This window comes from Schistocerca nitens, chromosome 12 (assembly GCF_023898315.1).
Source record: "Schistocerca nitens isolate TAMUIC-IGC-003100 chromosome 12, iqSchNite1.1, whole genome shotgun sequence".
NCBI lineage: Eukaryota > Metazoa > Arthropoda > Insecta > Orthoptera > Acrididae > Schistocerca > Schistocerca nitens.
The window spans coordinates 132,314,323-132,335,080 of NC_064625.1; positions in this window are offsets into that span (position 1 = coordinate 132,314,323).

Below are 20,758 nucleotides of genomic sequence, written 5' to 3' on the forward strand. Positions count from 1 at the left end.
AGACACTCCACCAGCGGCCAGAGCTGAGTGCGAGGTGGGGGTTCCCTGGCTTTGAACCAATATTAGCCTCTCCCGCCCACTCTCCGCTCCTCCAGGCCTGGATCGGGGGCGGGGAGGGGGGGGGTTAGTGGTGGGAGGGGGTGTAAACCGGTGTGTCTGGCTCAACGGGCAATTTCAGGGGTCACCAAATACTCAATTGCGCAAATTTCAGATTTTGGCTGAATTGATCTAGCCTTCTTCAGAAGCATAAAATTACTATAACATGCCAGAGTAGCGCACAGTCAACATTAGAATTAAAACCTAAGGTATCGTGGTACCGTGTCCAATTAAAACTACTTAACTGAAGTCCAGCCCCAGCATTTCTTCACCACGCGGTCGGTTGGCAGCGGCAACTACGTTCGCCAACGCCATCGCCAATGCCAAACATATGGCACTGCCCCAAACCAAAGCGGCGTAGTCATTATTTTTTCCCTTTATTGTAATTTTAAACACCTATACAGGCGGGCTGTCAGCAGCATAGTAAGCTGCTCTTCAGCCTTAAGTGGAACAATAACATGACATAGAGGTGATACAGACAATACAAAAAACGGCGGGCAAAAAATGGAGATACAAAAAACAATAAACAAGAAGCCGTTCACGTTGGGCGATAAAAACACTAACACTGATAGACACGGCGCACAAAACACGGAGAACGGCGACGGCACATGTGAACAGTTGAGTTGTAACTGCACGAAACACAAAACGATGCACACACACTAGACACTGATGGCGATGATCTCCGGCGCGCGAATGTTCACTGAGCGTGTACGAGTCCGGGGACCTGCCAAGAGAGGAGGTGGAGGAGGAGGAAGGGGAAATGGGAGAGGGGAGAGCAGAGATGCCATGGGCAAAGGAGAGAGGGGGAGGGAGGAAGGGGGAGGGGAAGCCCGGGGGAGAGGGTAGGAGGGAGGGGGGAAAGGAAAGAGATGGGAAGGGGAAAGGGGGGAGGGAGGGTGCCTAAAGGAAAGGACACAGTAGGTCGGGGGGGGGAGGATCAAAGTTGATAGGAGGGGTAGATGCAGGGGAGGAGGACATCATCAGGGAGGGGGAGCTGGCGGAAGCCACCTTGGGAGAGGGTAAGGAGGGTTGAGAGATGGAGACCGGGTGGGACGTGGGAATACAGGCGCGGCAGCGGGCGGGGGTGGGTGAGGATCGGGGAGACGAGCGGGTGAGGAGGGTCGAGTTTACGGGAGGTGTACAGGATCCGTATCCTTTCAAGGAAAAGGAGGAGGTGGGGGAAGGGGATGAGATCATACAGTATCCGCATGGGGGAGGGGAGACGGATGCGATAGGCGAGGCGGAGAGCATGGCATCCAAGGATTTGGAGGGATTTATAAAAGGGAGGGGGGGCGGAGATCCAAGCCGGATGGGCATAACAAAGGATAGGGCGGATGAGGGATTTAAGCGGCGTAGTCGATGAGCGGGCGTATAAGAGTGACGTAAAGCGCGACACCCGAGTAAGGTGGTAGAGCAGTCGACGGATTGAGGAGTGACTAGAGTTGCTTCAGTCTACCCCTGACCCGTATGATGACATTGTCAACATGCTGTCGGCATGTTAGTCACACCCCAGATCACGTAAGAAACAGATTGCCCAATCGCTTGGTCTAGCAGGCAACCCTTGTCAGGGAACAGCCACCAGGCGGCAACAGCGTCACACCCTTACTTGTGGCGCCGACCACTAGATGGCACTCCGTTCTGTGAAATATGTGGCAACATCGTCCAAACGCGTGCAGCTTTCGACCATTTGGCGTCTGTAAAGTACAGCTGTTTCTGACATACCGGTGGTAGTGGATTGAGTCGTCATGCCGAGGGCCTGCGAGTGTATCAACTGTGGAAGGAGTAGACGGACAAATCCTGAATTAAAAATGTTCAGATTTCCCGTCAAAGATAAAGAAAGGTTACGGGAGTGGATTTTAAATTCAGGTAAATCAATAAATTAGTTACGAATAAGAATTAATAAAGAGCCCTAAGCATTCGACCCTATCTACATTTTGTCGATCTTATATTCTGATATAACGTGGCAGCCCTTCCCGTACAATAATCATATCATACAATTTTTAAATGAAATCTTTGTTGCGATTTGGACTTTTTTAAACCGTTTATTCTCTTCACTATTGTAATTTTGGCTGTAGAGGCATGTTTGTGTGCAATGTGAAAACTGAAACCAATATAAGATATGGATAACAAAATGCAAAGCATAGTGTGGTAACATTTGGTACACAATTTAAGAAGCATTACCTTACAAGACCTTTCCCTTGGTACTTGAAAATGGCTCTAGGGCTGAAATCGCAACAGTGAAATAAATGAATAACAGCCGTCAACTAACTGCTAGGCCATCGGTCCCTCTAAATCCTGGTATATACTAGAGCGAACGAAGTGAACGAGTGTAAAAGCTCGTTTACACTGCAGCAAACGAGTATTCATAGATAATTCGCCAATGTTCACTGCCATTCGTTTATTCTTGTGAACAAGCGTTTATACTGGAATGAAGGGAGGAGAATAGAAGAGAACGAGCATAACATGCAAACTATAGACGCTGCCTATTTTAATTTTTTTTATCTGTGCACTAATAATCCTCACACAGCTTTCACTCGAAAACAACACTACTTATACGACGGCTGTCCAGAAAGTAAGTTACGATTGATCGCGAAATGAAAATCACAGTGAAAATCAGAAATGTTTCATTTGTAACAGTTAGCTACACCTTTCAGCTACTTCTCTACGTAATCACCGTTCTGAGTCAGACATTCGTCGCAGCGTTGTACCAACTTTCCAATACCCTCATCATAGAAGGCAGCCGCCAGTGCTTTCCGACAATTCTCTACGCTGGCCTAAAGCTCGTTGTCTGTGCCAAAATGTTGTCTTCATAGCCAGCGGTTCGTTTGAATAGAGATGAAACCCAGTGGGAGACAATTACGGGCTGTATTGTGGGTAACCAAACATTTCCAATTGAAACTATGCAGGAGCATCTTCATTGCCCCTGCAGAATGAGGCTGAGAATTGTCTTGAAGAAGAAACCGCACGATAGTTATGTAATGTTGGTTGCATAGCTTCAGGGGGAAATTCTCACCAGGCCCTCGAACTTGGCGGGAGACACTATTTTCTATAACATCTTTACGCGCTCACTAAGAGCTCAGGAATGAAAAGGGCGACATAATTCTACCTAGAGTCATACTAGAGACACTGCCCAACACATCTTTGCAAAGCTTTGTCGGATTTTCATAGTCGTTCCCATTTCGCGATCGATCGTAACTTGCTTTCTCGACAGCCCTCGTAGTAACAGGTCTGCGCGAGTGCGGGTATCCCCAGTAATTACTGTGTTGCAGATAAAAGCGTACGTCTGTTGCGAATATTTGCGGGTTATCTTTAAACTGTACAAAGTAAATTTTTTAGTTATGGTTTGCCGTCTGTGGCTCTTCAAAGCTGACACCGCCAAAATATGCTCGAAAAACACGCTTTCACTTGTATATTACCGCGTTTGCAGCCTCCTTTCAACAACAATCCAAAATTCATCGTTTTTTGCCACTCTTATGTCATTTACGATAAGTTACATGCAAAGTAGAATAATTTAAATTTGAAATGACTGTCACTGAAATATGTCCAGCATTAATTCGCATCATAACGGAGTGCGGATTTTGAATACTTTCTAGTGTTAACGTGCACGTGGAGATCTTTTTTACCACAAACTTTGGCTGCTATTGACAGGGGATCTCAAGTTGATTCCGTATTTCTAGATTTCCGGAAAGCTTTTGACACCGTTCCTCACAAGCGACTTCTACTCAAGCTGCAGGCCTATGGGGTATCGTCTCAGTTGTGCGACTGGAGTCGTGATTTCCTGTCAGGAAGGTCGCAGTTCGTAGTAATAGACGGCAAATCATCGAGTAAAACTGAAGTGATATCAGGTGTTCCCCAGGGAAGCGTCCTGGGACCTCTGCTGTTCCTGATCTATATAAATGACCTGGGTGACAATCTGAGCAGTTCTCTTAGGTTGTTCGCAGATGATGCTGTAATTTACCGTCTAGTAAGGTCATCCGAAGACCAGTATCAGTTGCAAAGCGATTTAGAAAAGATTGCTGTATGGTGTGGCAGGTGGCAGTTGACGGTAAATAACGAAAAGTGTGAGGTGATCGACATGAGTTCCTGATGTATTGGCAGAAGAGCCAACACCGTGTAGCTAGAGGAGGCCGAAATGCACGCGTTTAAGCTCACGCAGAGTGGCGTGAGGTCTGGAACAAGGTAAAGTAATTATAGTAGCCAAAAATAGTACATAGCTTCTGGAATACTTAACTTTAATCCATAATTGGAGAACATCGCTGTTGTTGATACATTAATTATAATCTCAATATAAACTGGTAATGGCGCCTTGCTAGGTCGTAGCAAATGACGTAGCTGAAGGCTATGCTAACTATCGTATCGGCAAATGAGAGCGTATTTGTCAGTGAACCATCGCTAGCAAAGTCGGTTGTACAAGTGGGGCGAGTGCTAGGAAGTCTCTCTAGACCTGCCGTGTGGCGGCGCTCGGTCTGCAATCACTGACAGTGGCGACACGCGGGTCCGACGTATACCACCGGACCGCGGCCGATTTAAAGGCTACCACCTAGCGAGTGTGGTGTCTGGCGGTGACACCACAGTTCCAAAAGAAATCCGTTGGAATTCGATTACTCGATAAATAGTACAATTCCCAAGGCTGTCAATTCTACTAAGTACCTGGGGGTAAAAATTACGAACAACTTCAGTTGGAAAGACCACATAGATAATATTGTGGGGAAGGCGAGCCAAAGGTTGCGTTTCATTGGCAGGGCACTTAGAAGATGCAGCAAGTCCACTAAAGAGACAGCTTACACTACACTCGTTCGTCCTCTGTTAGAATATTGCTGCACGGTGTGGGATCCTTACCAGGTGGGATTGACGGAGGACACCGAAAGGGTGCAAAAAAGGGCAGCTCGTTTTGTATTATCTGATAATAGGGGAGAGAGTGTGGCAGATATGATACGCGAATTGGGATGGAAGTCATTAAAGCAAAGACGTTTTTCGTCGCGGCGAGATCTATTTACGAAATTTCAGTCACCAACTTTCTCTTCCGAATGCGAAAATATTTTGTTGAGCCCAACCTACATAGGTAGGAATGATCATCAAAATAAAATAAGAGAAATCAGAGCTCGGACAGAAAGGTTTAGGTGTTCGTTTTTCCCTCGCGCTGTTCGGGAGTGGAATGGTAGAGATATAGTATGATTGTGGTTCGATGAACCCTCTGCCAAGCACTTAAATGTGAATTGCAGAGTAGTCATGTAGATGTAGATAATCCGTATGAGAAGAGCTGTATAGCAAAGAGGAAATAGACGGCATGGAAGGCGAGTGTAAAACCTATGTGACTGCAATACAGTCTGCATTTAAACAGTAACTCGCGAGAAATGTTTGTGTGTTACTTTTCATTTATTTCGTTTTGCATATGATTGTGAGAAATAAACTTGGTTTGTAGAATTACAGGAGCTAATCTACATTCTTAGATTGAAAACTCGGGGAAAAACCACAGCCGATCATGAGTTACAGTCAGCTGTGTGACGAATGCATTTGGCGCGCTGCGCTCTAGCCGAACACAAATCAGCGTCATTCACGTCACCGAAGATACAGTGTTGCCAAGTCCGCGACATGGACAGGTCAGCTAGCATTGTATAGAGAGGCTGTGTACAGAGAGAGTGGCCATAGGTGAACTTTCCCGTGATTGGTTGATTAGCTTTGGCAGAAAAATGGCGCGAAACGTCTCTCACGCTTCCTATGTTCGCTGTGCTTTTGAGTTGATGTTCAGAGGACTTTTGGAAATGATTAAAAGGTGTTTGAATTATTGAGAGACTTGTTAAGCGTTGCGCATGCATGTTCGATTTAGTTGTATATCATTTTTAGCACGTAATTGCGTTTGCGATCTTAAATACGAGTTGAAATAATGAAACGTTTTGTGATGAAGTCGGTAGGCCTGCATGTTTGAAGTAAACACGTTAGTAATTGTACAGTATTGTTTTTTCACATCTGTAATTCAAAAAATGGTTCAAATGGCTCTGAGCACTATGGGACTTAACAGCTATGGACATTAGTCCCCTAAAACATTGAACTACTTAAACCTAAGTAGCCTAAGGACAACACACAACACCCAGTCATCACGAGGCAGAGAAAATCCCTGACCCCGCCGGGGAATCGAACCCGGGACCCCGTGCTCAGGAAGCGAGAACGCTACCACGAGACCACGAGCTGCGGACCATCTGTAATTCGTTCTGCAGACGTTCGTAAATGATGCAAGGTTGTGCTGCATTTGGTTGTTCCAACAGAGACGAAGGTGGATTTCGCGTGTTAGCATTTCCACGCAATGAAGAAAGACGAAAGCAGTGGGCAGTCGCAGTCAACAGGGCTGACACAGATCAAACAGGAGCCTTGTGGAAACCAACCAAGTAGTCTTATCTATGCGAAGGAAGTCGTTTTTGCGTTTTACTACATATAAAGCAACTTGCAATATACATAGTTAAATTTGAAAACAGACCTGTAAATTGGCTGTGTGAAAATTATTATAACACATTATTCTTATAAACATAGAATTAAAATGGGATTGTGTATGTAATGTGTAAGAACTTGTAAGGTGTATGCTTCGCCGGCGATGGGCGAAGCATGACAGAATCTCTGACCAGAGAGTAGTTTATTGTTAGTTGTTGCCTGTCGCTAGTCTGCGCGAGTCTGCAGTAGTAGTCGGCCGACAGTAGTAGTCAGTCGGATACAGTAGTAGTCGGTCGGCTTTAGTAGCGAGTGGACGGTAGTAGTCAGCGGGAGTCGGGGCATGCGTCGGCTGTGTGCTCTGCTCGCGACTCTGGTCAGGAAACTGCACGATGAGTATTTTTGTAGAAGGTAAAGAAGCAGCATTGCGCATATCTAATAATGTATGTTAATTGTAAATAATTTGTTCAAAAAAATGCCCCAATAATAATTTTTTTTATAAAGTAACTCTTTTAAAGAAAAACATTCATTTCAATTTAAAGAACATTTCCAATGGATCATCACTCCTTTCAATATATATATATATATATATATATATACACTCCTGGAAATTGAAATAAGAACAAAGAACACCGTGAATTCATTGTCCCAGGAAGGGGAAACTTTATTGACACATTCCTGGGGTCAGATACATCACATTATCACACTGACAGAACCACAGGCACATAGACACAGGCAACAGAGCATGCACAATGTCGGCACTAGCACAGTGTATATCCACCTTTCGCAGCAATGCAGGCTGCTATTCTCCCATGGAGACGATCGTAGAGATGCTGGATGTAGTCCTGTGGAACGGCTTGCCATGCCATTTCCACCTGGCGCCTCAGTTGGACCAGCGTTCGTGCTGGACGTGCAGACCGCGTGAGACGACGCTTCATCCAGTCCCAAACATGCTCAATGGGGGACAGATCCGGAGATCTTGCTGGCCAGGGTAGATGACTTACACCTTCTAGAGCACGTTGGGTGGCACGGGATACATGCGGACGTGCATTGTCCTGTTGGAACAGCAAGTTCCCTTGCCGGTCTAGGAATAGTAGAACGATGGGTTCGATGACGGTTTGGATGTACCGTGCACTATTCAGTGTCCCCTCGACGATCACCAGTGGTGTACGGCCAGTGTAGGAGATCGCTCCCCACACCATGATGCCGGGTGTTGGCCCTGTGTGCCTCGGTCGTATGCAGTCCTGATTGTGGCGCTCACCTGCACGGCGCCAAACACGCATACGACCATCATTGGCACCAAGGCAGAAGCGACTCTCATCGCTGGTGACGACACGTCTCCATTCGTCCCTCCATTCACGCCTGTCGCGACACCACTGGAAGCGGGCTGCACGATGTTAGGGCGTGAGCGGAAGACGGCCTAACGGTGCGCGGGACCGTAGCCCAGCTTCATGGAGACGGTTGCGAATGGTCCTCGCCGATACCCCAGGAGCAACAGTGTCCCTAATTTGCTGGGAAGTGGCGGTGCGGTCCCCTACGGCACTGCGTAGGATCCTACGGTCTTGGCGTGCATCCGTGCGTCGCTGCGGTCCGGTCCCAGGTCGACGGGCACGTGCACCTTCCGCCGACCACTGGCGACAACATCGATGTACTGTGGAGACCTCACGCCCCACGTGTTGAGCAATTCGGCGGTACGTCCACCCGGCCTCCCGCATGCCCACTATACGCCCTCGCTCAAAGTCCGTCAACTGCACATACGGTTCACGTCCACGCTGTCGCGGCATGCTACCAGTGTTAAAGACTGCGATGGAGCTCCGTATGCCACGGCAAACTGGCTGACACTGACGGCGGCGGTGCACAAATGCTGCGCAGCTAGCGCCATTCGACGGCCAACACCGCTGTTCCTGGTGTGTCCGCTGTGCCGTGCGTGTGATCATTGCTTGTACAGCCCTCTCGCAGTGTCCGGAGCAAGTATGGTGGGTCTGACACACCGGTGTCAATGTGTTCTTTTTTCCATTTCCAGGAGTGTATATATATATATACGCCAGCATTGTACGAAGCTGTGTCGAAGAATGTATAATTAAGAGCAGATATAATAGCAGTTTTATTGAGGTAAGAATTTTTGCCTTTTGTTTTTTTTTATTCAGAATACAGGGCCGAAGGTCAGCGCTGCTGTCCTTATAAAATTTACCAGATATTATTATTTCTGTTGGGAGGTTACATTTTGTTCATGGTTCATTATTTAAGTAATATTATTTGTGTGGTTTAGTGGTCGATTTTTCATTCATTAATTTTTGTGTGGGGAGGTTACATTTGACTCTATTATCATTCCATAATTTTTGTGGGGAGTTTACACTTGGCTCCATTCACATTATCATTTATTTAACATTTTTTGCGGAGAGGCTACACTTGGCTACGTTTTCCATTTCACATTTTTCATTTAATATTTTTGCTGGGAGGTTACAAACTTTGCTAAGCTGCAGACGTCATAAGTACGTCCTTCAATGTTATAAGGTGTTTTTAACAGTACTGTATTGAATATTTCCACGAGTGTTGGGTTGGGTTGGGTTGTGTGGGGAAGGAGACCAGACAGCGAGGTCATCGGTCTCATCGGATTAGGGAAGGACGGGGAAGGAAGTCGGCCGTGCCCTTTGAAAGGAACTGTGGTGTCACCGCCAGACACCACACTTGCTAGGTGGTAGCCTTTAAATCGGCCGCGGTCCGCTAGTATACGTCGGACCCGCGTGTCGCCACTATCAGTGATTGCAGACCGAGCGCCGCCACGCGACAGGTCTAGAGAGACTTCCTAGCACTCGCCCTAGTTGTACAACCGACTTTGGTAGCGATGGTTCACTGACAAAATACGTTATCATTTGCCGAGACGATAGTTTAGTATAGCCTTCAGCTACGTCATTTGCTACGACCTAGCAAGGCGCCATTATCATTTGCTATTTATCTTGTAATGCATGTACCGTCAAGAGCGATGTTCACCAATTATGGATTAAAGTTAAGTATTCCAGAAGCCACGTACCTTTTTTTTACTAGTCTCACCTCCTTTAACTGTTCCAGGCCTCACGCCCTCCTGCGTGAGCTTTAACGCGTGCCTTTCGGCTTCACCTCATGGTGGTTTCGCTGTCTTGCCAAGTCACAACAGGAACCATCGCGGCATTTGCCTGGAGCGATTTAGGGAAATCACGGAAAACCTAAATCAAGATGGCCGAACGTGGGATTGAACCGTCGTCCTCCCGAATGCGACTCCAGTGTCTAACTCCACGAGTGTCATTTGATTTCTAGGCCACTGTTAGTAGTTCCAGGTAATCTGATTGTAGTTTTGTAACTATTTCATTAATGCTGTTAGGGCAGGAAGCTTCCCAGATTTCTGTCTTCATCTTGTCGTGGTTGGTGAAACATTATTCGTAGTAAATAATTGTAGGTACTCGTGAAGACAGTTTTTAATAGGCCTACTTACTGTGGGGTAGAAAGGATACGGTAGTTTTCTTGTTATATTTAGTCGTTATTACAGTAGCCTACATTTAACATTACCTGATTTTTGTAATCTTTTTCGTTTGTTATCTTCGAGAGGTATACAGGGTGAGTCATCTAACGTTACCGCTGGATATATTTCGTAAACCACATCAAATACTGACGAACCGATTCCACAGACCGAACGTGAGGAGACGGTCTAGTGTAATTGTTTAATACAAACCATACAAAAATGCACGGAAGTATGTGTTTTAACACAAACCTACATTTTTTTAAATGGAACCCCGTTAGTTGTGTTAGCACATCTGAACATATAAACAAATACGTAATCAGTGCCGTTTGTTGCATTGTAAAATGTTAATTATATCCGGAGATATTGTAACCTAAAGTTGACCCTTGAGTACCACTCCTCCGCTGTTCGATCGTGTGTATCGGAGAGCACTGCAACATACATCGCGTTTCTACAGAATGATCTGCCAACGTTGCTCGAAAATGTCCCACTGGAAACGCGTCGACGTATGTGGTATCAGCATGATGGTGCACCTGCACATTCCGCAATTAACACTAGACTGACCCTTGACAGGATGTTCGACGGGCGTTTCATAGGACGTGGAGGACGCATAAATTGGCCAGCCCGTTCTCCTGATCTTACACCTCTGGACTTCTTTCTGTGGGGTACGTTAAAGGAGAATGTGTACCGTGATGTGCCTACAATCCCAGAGGATATGAAACAACGTATTGTGGCAGCCTGCGGCGACATTACACCAGATGTACTGCGCCGTGTACGACATTCATTACGCCAGAGATTGCAATTGCGTGCAGCAAATGAGGGCCACCACATTGAACATCTATTAGCCTGACATGTCGGGACACACTCTACTCCACTCCGTAATTGAAAATGGAAACCACGTGTGTACGTGTACCTCACCCCTCATGGTAATGTACATGTGCGGCAGTGAAAAAGACCAATAAAAAGGTGTTAGCATGTGGACGTAATGTGCTGTTCCAGTCTCTTCTGTACCTAAGGTCCATCACCGTTCCCTTTGGATCCCTACGTAATTCGGTGCTCTCCGATACACACGATCGAACAGCGGAGGAGTGGTACTCAAGCGCCAACTTTAGGTTACAATATCTAAGGATGTAATTAACATTTTACAATGCAACAAACGGCACTGATTACGTATTTGTTTATATGTTCAGATGTGCTAACAAAACTAACGGGGTTCCATTTAAAAAAACGTAGGTTTGTATTAAAAAACATACTTCCGTGCATTTTTGTATGGTTTGTATTAAACAATTACACTAGACCCTCTCCTCACGTCCGGTCTGTGGAATCGGTTCGTCAGTATTTGATGTGGTTTACGAAATATATCCAGCGGTAACGTTAGGTGACTCACCCTCTATATATAAAGTCTTAAGCAGTTGTTTACGACTTTCATTGATCTGACATAATACAGGTACGTTAAATCTTTAGCGTTATGCACTTCCGATACAAAACGAATGCTATACACTATTTTTTTATTTACGATACTTTCATTGCAATATGTCTAGTAAATGACCTTTAAAGGAGATAGATGCAAGTAACGAATAATTTTTACAGCCACTGTATCAAATTTTCCTGTGCTGTACCTAGTAGACTACTATGAGTATATTATAGCTGTAAAGGAAGGCATTTCACGAATGATTTCGCCATATCGCCTTGTGCTTTTCATTCGGTGAGTGTGTACTCCGCTACTCCACTACTGGCCATTCAAAAGTCCTGCACGCAGTTTGGCAGAAAAATGGCCACCGTTTCGTGCGGTTGGCCACACTCTCCCTATACAGGCTCTCTAGCATTGTAGCGTCGCCTGCGACATCTGTTGACCGACGGGAAAACTATTTTTTCGGTTGCCTGTTCTGCCGTAAGGACGGTCAGTCTGTTTCTTACGTGACCTGGGGTCACACCCAGGTACTTTGACTTAGTGCCACAAGGTACGGCAGCTCCCCTGATAGCGATCTGTGGGAGGTCGGCTGGAACGGGCTTCTTTGTGATGGGTAGAGCTTGCGTCTTAGCCCCATTGAAGCTAAGGCGCCACCTTCTCGCCCACTGACTAAGTGCTGCCTGCATGGGTCGCTGGAGCAGAGCTGGTTGTTTTGGGGGAGGAGACCAGACAGCGAGGTCATCGGTCTCATCGGATTATGGAAGGACGGGGAAGGAAGTCGGCCGTGCCCTTTGAAAGGAACCATCCCGGCATTTGCCTCGAGCGATGTAGGGAAATCACGGAAAACCTAAATCAGGATGGCCGGACGCGGGATTGAACCGTCGTCCTCCCGAATGCGAGTCCAGTGTCTAACCACTGCGCCACCCCGCTCGGTTGGAGCAGAGCTGCATTCATACTTCGTGTGTACAGTGCCGTATCGTCGGCATCGGCATAGTCCAGGACTTCAAGAAGGGTCGTCGAGCAGATGCGCAAAGCTATAGACCTATATCTCTGACGTCGATCTGTTGTAGAATTTTAGAACATGTTTTTCGATCGCGTATCATGTCGTTTTTCGAAACCCAGAATCTACTCTGTAGGAATCAACATAGATTCCGGAAACAGCGATCGTGTGAGACCCAACTCGCTTTATGTGTTCGTGAGGCCCAGAAAATATTAGATACAGGCTCCCAGGTAGATGCTATTTTCCTTGACTTCCGGAAGGCGTTCGACACAGTTCCGCACTGTCGCCTGATAAACAAAGTAAGAGCCTACGGAATATCAGACCAGCTGTGTGGCTGGATTGAAGAGTTTTTAGCAAACAGAACACAGCATGTTGTTATCAATGGAGAGACGTCTACAGACGTTAAAGTAACCTCTGGCGTGCCACAGGAGAGTGTTATGGGACCATTGCTTGTCACAATATATACAAATGACCTAGTAGATAGTGTCGGAAGATCCATGCGGCTTTTCGCGGATGATGCTGTAGTATACAGAGAAGTTGCAGCATTAGAAAATTGCAGCGAAATGCAGGAAGATCTGCAGCGGATAGGCACTTGGTGGAGGGAGTGGCAACTGACCCTTAACATAGACAAATGTAATGTATTGCGAATATATAGAAAGAAGGACCCTTTATTGTATGATTATATGACAGCGGAACAAACACTGGTAGCAGTTACTTCTGTAAAATATCTGGGAGTATGCGTACGGAACGATTTGAAGTGGAATGATCATATAAAATTAATTGTTGGTACGGCGGGTACCACGTTGAGATTCATTGGGAGAGTCCTTAGAAAATGTAGTCCATCAACAAAGGAGGTGGCTTACAAAACACTCGTTCAACACATACTTGAGTATTTCTCATCAGTGTGGGATCCGTACCAGGTCGGGTTGACGGAGGAGAGAGAGAAGGTCCAAAGCAGAGCGGCGCGTTTCGTCACAGGGTTATTTGGTAAACGTGATAGCGTTGCGGAGATGTTTAGCAAACTCAAGTGGCAGACTCTGCAAGAGAGGCGCTCTGCATCGCGGTGTAGCTTGCTCGCCAGGTTTCGAGAGGGTCCGTTTCTGGATGAGGTATCGAATATATTGCTTCCCCCTACTTATATCTCCCGAGGAGATCACGAATGTAAAATTAGAGAGATTCGAGCGCGCACGGAGGCTTTCCGGCAGTCGTTCTTCCCGCGAACCGTACGCGACTGGAACAGAAAAGGGAGGTAACGACAGTGGCACGTAAAGTGCCCTCCGCCACACACCGTTGGGTGGCTTGCGGAGTATGAATGTAGATGTAGATGCAGATAGAGTGCGAGGTGGACTCTGTCCATCCGTGGCATATTCGCAATGTAGAGGATGTAGAATCCGGGGCCAAGGACGGAGTGTAGGGTAAGGGCTCAGCTCCTGAGGGCAGGTGGCCGCCTTTTATATCCCCTCCCCCCACGAACCGCCCCCTCCAGGATCCGCTGCCACGTGCGCGTGTCAGGAGTCGCGGAGCGCAGGGGTCGGCGTTGTGGCAGCGTCGGTGTAGTTCCTACGTCCGCCCTGCTCGCCGGATCGTTTTTGTTCTTGAGTGTCCTCTTAACGCTATAAGTGCCATCTGGGTCATTTTTTACCCACGATGGTCTTTCGAGGGCCGTAGCCCCCTCCATTATCATCGCACTACCAAACGCTCGCGTGTCTTTTCATCATTTATGGGGTTGCACAAATTACCAAAATTTCGTCCCCATAGCTCACCTAGAATTTGAATCCACCCCGATAGCACATTGGTCAGCGTGACGGATTGCCGTCCTACAGGCCCGGATCCAATTCCCAGCTGGGTCGGGGATTTTCTCCGCTCAGGGACCGGGTGTTGTATTCATCATCGTTTCATCCCCATCCGACGTTCAGGTCGCCCAATGTGGCGTCGAATGTAATAAGACCTGCACCAAGGCTGCCGGACCTGAACAGCAAGGGGTCTCCCAACCAATGACGCGAAACGCTCATTTCCATTTACCTAGAAGTGGAAGTGAAACATGGACGATAAATAGTTTGGACAAGAAGACAATAGAAGCTTTCGAAATGTGGTGCTACAGAAGAATGCTGAAGATTAGATGGGTAGATCACATAACTAATCATGAAGTATTGAATAGAATTGGGGAGAAGTGGAGTATGTGGCACAACTTGGCAAAAAGAAGGGACCGGTTAGTAGAACATGTTCTGAGGCATCAAAGGATCACAAATTTAGCATTCGAGGGCAGCGTGGAGGGTAAAAATCGTAGAGGGAGACCAAGAGATGACTACACTAAGCAGATTCAGAAGGATGTGGGCTGCAGTAGGTACTGGGAGATGAAGAAGCTTGCACAGGATAGAGTAGCATGGAGAGCTGCATCAAACCAGTCTCAGGACCAACAACAACAACAACAACAGAAGTGTAAAAAATTCACCTATTATACCAGACATACTATGTGGGTCATTTTTGACCCATACGAATTTTAAGGCAATTTGATATCAGTAACACCGGTTTTCAGAGACTAAATTGTTTCTGGGCGTGCCTCGTCGTTATCCACGAGATGGTAGAGTATATTGTGATATTCTTCCAATCCATATCTGGTATACAGCAAACCAGTGCTTAACAGTATTGGTTAGAAACAGTCTTGGTTGCCATTTTAGTTATTTTTTATTATTCAACGACGCGCTTCCTCTTATTTAGGCATTTTGAGGTTATCTACATAGAAAACAGAGAACAAATACGTGTATTTAAGAATCGCCATCGCGTTGTGCAGACTCGGATAACCTATAAGCATGTATAAACAGATCAACTATTGAAACAGCAAATACCTTAATGTGGTATTTCTTAGAGGAATCCTTTAGTCAGTGTAGCCAAAGGGCATCGTCGAATATATCAGGCCCACATCGCCTTCGTAAAATTCAGTAAAAACTATAAATATAAAAAAGTAAAATCATTATCCTTTCAAGATGGACACGAGAGGCAGCAATATCTGCATAACGCGTTCCCGTTCACAGGAGCGAGTAACAGAGTAAGATGGGGGCTCACGTTGTAAGCATAATGCGCCAAGGCGTCGTGTGCCAGTACTGAAGCCTAATACAGAATGTCCTCAAGAGGTGGCGCTGCGACGCATCAGTGATAAGAATGAGAAATCGTAAACTGGATATACACTCCTGGAAATGGAAAAAAGAACACATTGACACCGGTGTGTCAGACCCACCATACTTGCTCCGGACACAGCGAGAGGGCTGTACAAGCAATGATCACACGCACGGCACAGCGGACACACCAGGAACCGCGGTGTTGGCCGTCGAGTGGCGCTAGCTGCGCAGCATTTGTGCACCGCCGCCGTCAGTGTCAGCCAGTTTGCCGTGGCATACGGAGCTCCATCGCAGTCTTTAACACTGGTAGCATGCCGCGACAGCGTGGACGTGAACCGTATGTGCAGTTGACGGACTTTGAGCGAGGGCGTATAGTGGGCATGCGGGAGGCCGGGTGGACGTACCGCCGAATTGCTCAACACGTGGGGCGTGAGGTCTCCACAGTACATCGATGTTGTCGCTAGTGGTCGGCGGAAGGTGCACGTGCCTGCCGACCTGGGACCGGACCGCAGCGACGCACGGATGCACGCCAAGACCGTAGGATCCTACGCAGTGCCATAGGGGACCGCACCGCCACTTCCCAGCAAATTAGGGACACTGTTGCTCCTGGGGTATCGGCGAGGACCATTCGCAACCGTCTCCATGAAGCTGGGCTACGGTCCCGCACACCGTTAGGCCGTCTTCCGCTCACGCCCCAACATCGTGCAGCCCGCCTCCAGTGGTGTCGCGACAGGCGTGAATGGAGGGACGAATGGAGACGTGTCGTCTTCAGCGATGAGAGTCGCTTCTGCCTTGGTGCCAATGATGGTCGTATGCGTGTTTGGCGCCGCGCAGGTGAGCGCCACAATCAGGACTGCATACGACCGAGGCACACAGGGCCAACACCCGGCATCATGGTGTGGGGAGCGATCTCCTACACTGGCCGTACACCACTGGTGATCGTCGAGGGGACACTGAATAGTGCACGGTACATCCAAACCGTCATCGAACCCATCGTTCTACCATTCCTAGACCGGCAAGGGAACTTGCTGTTCCAACAGGACAATGCACGTCCGCATGTATCCCGTGCCACCCAACGTGCTCTAGAAGGTGTAAGTCAACTACCCTGGCCAGCAAGATCTCCGGATCTGTCCCCCATTGAGCATGTTTGGGACTGGATGAAGCGTCGTCTCACGCGGTCTGCACGTCCAGCACGAACGCTGGTCCAACTGAGGCGCCAGGTGGAAATGGCATGGCAAGCCGTTCCACAGGACTACATCCAGCATCTCTACGATCGTCTCCATGGGAGAATAGCAGCCTGCATTGCTGCGAAAGGTGGATATACACTGTACTAGTGCCGACATTGTGCATGCTCTGTTGCCTGTGTCTATGTGCCTGTGGTTCTGTCAGTGTGATCATGTGATGTATCTGACCCCAGGAATGTGTCAATAAAGTTTCCCCTTCCTGGGACAATGAATTCACGGTGTTCTTATTTCAATTTCCAGGAGTGTAGATACCCACTAAAACTTTATAAATGTAATGCACATAAAACATTGATACGTTGGAATTACTAGGGCCGACACCTGTGCAATAACTTATCCTAACATTTTGACGAAGTAAAATATAAATGAAGGCGGTAAATTTAAAATGAGAAAACAAGGTAAATAATACAACACACAGATGCAGTACATAAACAGATTTTTCGTATCATATACCACCAGAACGACAACATTAAAAACACAGCGCCGTAATTTCAGATAAAGAGGCCGCCCATATAACACTCAATACTGCGTCATTCGGAGCTAGAACTTCTAGCAAGAATTTTTTTTATAAAATACAAGTAAAATTATTAGGCTTACAAAAAATACACACCAACGTGGAAGACGGACGTTATGCGGGTAAAAAAAAGGGGGGGGGGGAGTTTCTGTTTATACATGCTTATAGCTTATCCACGTCTGCACAAAGCGATCGCTGTTCTTAAATAGATGTATTTGTTCTCTGTTTTCTATGTAGATAACCTGAAGATGCCTAAATAAAGCGAAACGCGTCGTTGAAAAAAAAATAAAATAAAATTGCAACCAAGACTGTTTTTAACCAATACTATATCATGATACTTTGGGCCAAAAAGAACGTGAAATACGAAGTATTCGGAGGTCGGATGATGCTTTATATTAGTGCGGTTTTCTGTTTTCTATGGACTGGCGACATGCAGACGTACGGAGTGACATTGGGAAGCTCCAGTATGAAATATTATACAGTGGGGAATTCCCTCCCCACCGTCCCCTTCACCAATGCTGTCTAGGGCACTGCTAACAGTTCTAACACAAGACAGCAGATGCCAGGCGCGTAGCACTCACGGGACGTCATGACTGACAACTTCTTCACCTCCTGAAACTAGTATATGAGCTGAAAAAAAAAAAAAAAACGGAACAAGTTTAGCAGGCGCCCTTCGGAAATCACTCAAGAAATTCCTTCCTGCAGCGCGAAGTGGAGACGTCACATTGTAAGCAACACACAAGTCAGGCGACAATCTTCTCACAGCACACCAAGAAAAAAAAAAAAAAAAAAAAAAAAACCGTCAGTACCCTGAGTAACGTGCATGCTGGATGCTGAATGTTAGATGAATGAGAATACTGAGAAGAAACTTCCAGAAACTGAGAAATATTATAATGAGACTAAGGAGGGAGTCGATATAGTTGGCCAAGTGGCCAGACACTACAGTGTGTTAGCTGGCACTCACAGATGGCCTGTTTGTGTCTTTTACAATATTCGTGACCTTGCCATGATCAACGCTCACACAATTTTCATGTTACTTACCTCTAACGTCTCGACTTTATCCTCAGAGTTGCAGATGAGCTTGCTGCCTCTTACAAACTGCAGAGAGAAGTCAATCTCCCTTTCAGGCACTCGACACCGCCACTGCCCAGTATGGAAGCAGAAAGTCTTGTCAAATTCAGGTTTCCTGCAAACAACAAAGGGGAAAAAAAACATCAAGCGTATTCTTCAAGTGCAACAAGTATATGTGCAAAAGCTGCCGAGCAAAAACTCTTGTCGAATGTCTGAATCCCAGCTTACGTAATTCTGTCAAGTCCTTGTCCTTAAATATTTCCAAATATTTATAATTATAGGGTGAAGTTATTTGTTCTTATGTTTTAGCTCCTTGATTGCAAGGAGTAAGAAAACACGCACAGCATTTTAGTCACCCGCTGCATTTTAGAATCTTTCACAAATACTTGGTACTCACCTTATTTTTCTATAAAAGTAAAAATATTATTAATATTCACATAAACAATATGTTTTGAATCTGTTTTAATTTTTTCACAAAGATAGACATAGTAACATTGTTTTACTTACTTGTTTTAACGACGATTGATGAAAGACTGTGGAATTTCTTCCGTAAAATTTGATGGTTCAAATGGCTCTGAGCACTGTGGGACTTAACATCTATGGTCATCAGTCCCCTAGAACATAGAACTACTTAAACCTAACTAACTTAAGGACATCACACAACACCCAGTCATCACGGGGCAGAGAAAATCCCTGACCCCGCCGGGAGTCGAACACGGGAACCCGAGCGTGGGAAGCGAGAACACTACCGCACGACGTACGAAAAAAAATGTTTACTTCTGAAAATTTGTGTTTGAAGTGGACTGTACATTTTAGAGACGTATTGTCAACATGAAGACAGTCGGAACACCTTCCAAATATGAATAAAACGGTGGTTTTGTACTGTGGGTCAGAAATGACCCACATGGTACTGCTATGGGTATGGCGAAGTCCGGTACTTCTACTGTTAATTATACTCACTGCTGATTCCCACTCCTTGCTAAGATTCTAACCGCAGCTTCGGTTGACGAGTTCGTCCCGCGTGCGAATTTCGATGCCCTCTCTCAGGACACAGTCCCAGTATTTAGAAGTCTGGGCCAATATCTCGGTACGCCCGTAACCCATCTCGTGTTCTTCGGACAAACAGTGCTCTGCGACCGCCGACTTCTTAGGATACTTCAGCCGCGTGTGCCTTTGATGTTCCTGGAAACGATCTTCGATGGTTTGCACTGTCTGTCCAATATACACTATGTGATCAAAACTATCCAGACACTCCCAACAACCTACGTTTTTCATATTACGTGCGTTCTGCTGCCACCTACCGCCAGGTACTCCATATAAGCGACTTCAGCAGTCATTAGACAACGTGAGAGAGCAGAGTGGGATGCTCCACGGAACTCACGGACTTCGGATGTGGTCAGGTGATCGGGTGTCACTTTCGTCATACATCTGTACGCGAGATTTACACGCTCCTAAACATCCCTAGGTCAACTGTTTACAATGTGATAGTGAAGTGAAAATGTGAAGGGACACGTATGTCACAAAATCGTACAGGCTGACCTCGTCTGTTGACGAACGGAAACCGCCAATAGTTGAAGAGTTTCGTTATGTGTAATAGGCGGACATCTATCCAGACCATCACACAGGGATTCCAAACTCCATCAGGATCCACAGGTAGGCGGGAGGTGAGAAAACTTGGATTTCATGGTGGAGCGGCTGCTCATAAGCCACACATGACGCGGGGAAATGCCAAACGACGCCTCGCTTGAAGTAAGAAGCGTAAACATTGTGTTGTGTACATAGTTCCACGTAGTCAGCGCGTACACAACTTTCCCAATAGAGCGCGCCCCGCTAAGCACAACAGCGCAGCCGCAGCGCACGTCCATCTCTGCACTACGAGATGGCGCTGCCTTAGAGACGGACCAAATTCTGCTTCCGCCGATCTGCGTATTAATATGTAATGCAGCAGATTGCTGCTAACATAGAACCTTTTCTCCTTGCAGATCACACTCACGCAGTGATACCTGAACGCGCAAGGTATTATAACGAGTGTACAGACCTCCGATTACTCACTCTGCATTAGTCCGTACCAGACTATTGTCAAGTTTCAGTCTGCGCCTAATAAGATTACCATATTGCTGTACATAACCATGAAGAGAAATGTATAGACACTTTGTCAAGTATCAGAGATATGTGAGAATAAGATTAACGTACTAAGACCAAAGGAACTTCAGATTGTCAATTGTAAACAGCATCCAGAATCAAGTTACGTAATATCTATGATATACACTCCTGGAAATTGAAATAAGAACACCGTGAATTCATTGTCCCAGGAAGGGGAAACTTTATTGACACATTCCTGGGGTCAGATACATCACATGATCACACTGACAGAACCACAGGCACATAGACACAGG